The sequence below is a fragment of the Nannospalax galili genome, unplaced genomic scaffold (genome assembly GCF_000622305.1).
Source record: "Nannospalax galili isolate Female #2095 unplaced genomic scaffold, S.galili_v1.0 scaffold391, whole genome shotgun sequence".
Taxonomy (NCBI): Eukaryota; Metazoa; Chordata; class Mammalia; order Rodentia; family Spalacidae; genus Nannospalax; species Nannospalax galili.
In genome coordinates, this window is record NW_008329323.1 from 1,244,361 (window position 1) to 1,248,326 (window position 3,966).

The following is a 3,966-nucleotide window of genomic DNA, read 5'->3' on the forward strand; positions in this document are numbered from 1 at the left end:
AATATATTCTTTTAAAAAAATATCCGGAGTATTAAAATATTGCTGCAAGTGATACTTATTATTTGCTACTATTTCTTTTTTTTTTTAAAAAAAAAGCTTTATTATTACTGCCATTTTGAGGCAAGGTCTCCCTGTAGCTGGCCTAGGACTCTCCATGTAGTAGATCAGGCTGTCTTCAATCTTACATAGATCTGCCTGCCTTTGCCTCCTTTTAAAAAAATATCCGGAGTATTAAAATATTGCTGCAAGTGATACTTATTATTTGCTACTATTTCTTTTTTTTTTTAAAAAAAAAGCTTTATTATTACTGCCATTTTGAGGCAAGGTCTCCCTGTAGCTGGCCTAGGACTCTCCATGTAGTAGATCAGGCTGTCTTCAATCTTACATAGATCTGCCTGCCTTTGCCTCCAAAGTGCTGGGTTTAAAGGCATGCACCACAATATCCAGCCTAATTTTTTTGGTCTTTTTGAGACAGGGTCTCCCTGTAGCTCCAGCTGCATGGAACTCACTCTGTAGACCAGGCTGGCATCAAACTCACAGAGGATCCATCTGCCTCTGCCTCCCAAGTGCTGGGATTAAAGGCGTGTGCCACAACGCCCAGCCCAGCCTGATTTTTAACTGGGCATGTGTTTGTCTGTGTATGGATATGTGCACATATGAGTTCAGGTTCCAACAGAGGCCAGAGGTGTCAGGTTTCCCTGGAGCTGGAGTTAGAGGTAGTTGTGAGGTGTCTGATATGGGTCTTCTACAGTGGCAGTACATGATTTTAAACACTGAGCTATCTCTTCAGTCCCACTATTATCTATGTGATCTAGACTTGCTACAAACTAGCTATAAACTAAGGTTGTCTGTGAGCCTTCTGATCCTCCTGCCTCCACCTCCCAAATATTGTGATTAGAGGCTTGTACTACATTCAGTCGAGTGAATGTGCACAAACTTTATTCCATTTGCATTAATTGCCTTCATAGCATATACTGCATATAAAACACAGAGATATTTTGTGTTTCGATAGGGACCTTGCTTGAAGGTATTTCATTGTGTACATGCAAATATTTCATAGTGCAGAACACTTGAGAATAGAATTTTGCACAAGGAATACTCAAATACATTTCAATGTGACGCAGAGGAAAATACTTATAGAGGTGAATAGCTGTTATCTCAGCTAGTAAGGAGGCTGATGCAAGAGTGTCATAAATTCATGACCTTCCTGGGTCACGTAGTAAGATTTCCATGTCAAAAATAAAAGACGGTTAGGGAGATGGGTCATTGGTTAAGAGTGGAGTTCAGGCTCTAGCACACAGGCAACAAGTTCAGTATTCACAACCATCTGTGAGTCCATTTCTAAGGAATCTGGCACTGTCTTCTGGCCTCCATGCATGTACACAGGAACTTCCACCAGCGCGTGCGCACACACACACACACACACACACACACACACACACACACACGTACATTCACATAAAGTACATATGAACACGCATATACACACAAACAAAATAAATAAAATAATAAGCATGGCATAAATAACTCAGATGTTTATAACATAGTTAACCTGGAAACAGTACTCAGAATTCCATGTGACACAGCCTTGTATCATATGCCTGTAATCTCAGTATCCTGTGTGACTGAAGCAGGATATGACCAGTTTGAAACTAGTCTAGGCTGGGATACAGATTGATACTGTGTCTCGAAAGAACTCCCTACCTAATAAAAAAAAGAAAAAAAAAGAAAAAATCAAAACAAAATGGAAAAGAAAACTCTCATTGAGTACTGCTATTGACAATAACGTCTCAAATCACACTGTAGAATATTCATTTTATTCATGTTTAAAATTTTTTAGTGTATTGTACTAGTTTGACTTCAATTACTATGACAAAACACTCTAACCAAAATCAGCTTGGGGAGGAAAGGGTTTATTTGGCTCACATCTCCTGCGTCACAGTTTATCACTGAGGGAGTGCGAGGTAGAAACTCAGGGCAGGAACCTGGAGGCAGAAGCTGAAACACAGGCCATGGAGGAACACTGCTTACTGGCTTGCTCCCCCTGGCCCATACTCAGCCTGCTTTCTTATACAATACAGAACAACCTGCCCAGGAGTAGCACTGCCCACAGTGGGCTGGGTCCTCCCACATGACTCAACAGTCACAAAATGCCCCACAGACATGGCCACAGGCCAATCTAGTAGAAGAAGTTCCCCAGTTGAGACTCCCTCAACCCAGGTATGTCAGGTTGACAAAAAAGTGATCCAGCACATGTATAAAATTATTATTTTATTGGAAAATAATAATAAAATTTTTTTTCAGAAGTCCAGTGAGTGGGAGTCTTTATGAGGGTAAAGAAAATATTTAGTGTGGAGAAAATGTCAACTGGATTCTAGACCCTCCTGTGTATAAGAATAATCCTCATGGACTAAAACCATGCGATAAGCATGTGTATGGATCTCTTTCATCATTACAAGTGTCTCTGACAGTTCAAAATGGACACAAACCATTTGGGTATCAGAAATATGCAAAACAGCCATGTGAATTTAAGGAATGCAGAAGTAACTTTAGTTTTCCTCAGTGCCCTTTGATGCATGTGAGGACTCAGACTGAAGAGATACTTTTAGTAGTCACATTTATTTTCAAATACATGAAAGAATTCATACTACAAAGAAACCAGGTGTGTGCAAGCAATATAGGAAAGAATTGAAGAATATTGTAGGCATTGAAAGACAAATGATAACACACAAGAGGGATGGTCCATGCAAGTGAAACCTGTGTACTAAAGACTTTTCCTGTTCCACTCCCCTTCTTAATCAAGAGGGCTCTCATGCTGGAGAGAAACTATACGTGTGTATAAAGTGTGGTAAAGACTTCACTGATCTTGCTTACCTTGAATGCCATGAAAATATTCATTGTGGAAAGAGGCCGTATGTTTGTAAGTACTTTGAGAAAACATTCACTTGTTCTGGTTCCTTGCGATGCCATGAAAGGATTCATACTGGAGGGAAACCATATGATTGTAATTAATGTAGAAAAACCTTTACTACTCACACTTTCCTCCAATGTTATGAAAAAATCAACACTGGAGAAAAACCCTATGAATTTAAACAGTGTGAGAAATCCTTTATGTTGTACAGATACTTGCAAAGACATGAATGCATTCACAGTGCACAGAAACCCTATGAGTGTAAGCAATGTGGTAAAGCCTTTTATGTTCACAGTGTACTTCACTATCATGAACAGATTCTCAATGGAGAGAAACCCTATGATTATAAGCATTGTGGAAAAGCATTCACTCATCCCAATTACTTGAGATTCCATGAAAAGATTCACAGTGAAGAAAAGCCCTATGTATATAAGCAATGTGATAAAGCCTTCACTACACACAATTCCCTTCATCACCATGAAAAGACTCACATTGGAGAGAAACCCTATGTATGTAAACAATGTGGTAAAGCCTTCAGAACAGAATTCCCTTTATCATCATGAAAGGACTCACACTGGAGAGAAACCTTATGGTCGTAAGCAATATGGGAAAGCCTTCACACTGTGCAGATCCTTACAAAGACATGAGCGAATTCACTTGGGAGTGAAACCCTGTGTGAAAGAGTTTGAATCTGTGGGATAGAATGCCCTAGAATGCTATATGCAGAACTTAATAGACCATTTTGATAAGGGTCTGGAAGGTGAGAATACCAATAGAAAAGCATACAGTAAAGACTGTGCTCACTAGGTTTCATAAGAGAGAGAGAGAGAGAGAGAGAGAGAGAGAGAGAGAGATGGAAATCATGCAATTTGTTGAGGAAGGAGGACAAGCCAATTTAATGTTGCAGACAAGGAGTGTGTGTGTGTGTGTGTGTAGAGCTTTAATTGTTAAAGAGATGAGCACAATTAAGAATAAACTTTGTGTTTTTGCACTGGGATAATAGGAAAGGTACTTTGAGGGCATACTCTATCCACTGAAGGATCCAGTTTACAAAT

General features: G+C 39.5%; 1 pseudogene; it reads left to right on the top strand.

Moving 5' to 3' along the window:
* Window positions 1–3,613, top strand: part of LOC103736639 — a 4,320-nt pseudogene extending 707 nt beyond the window's left edge.
* The last annotated feature ends 353 nt before the right edge of the window (window positions 3,614–3,966 follow it).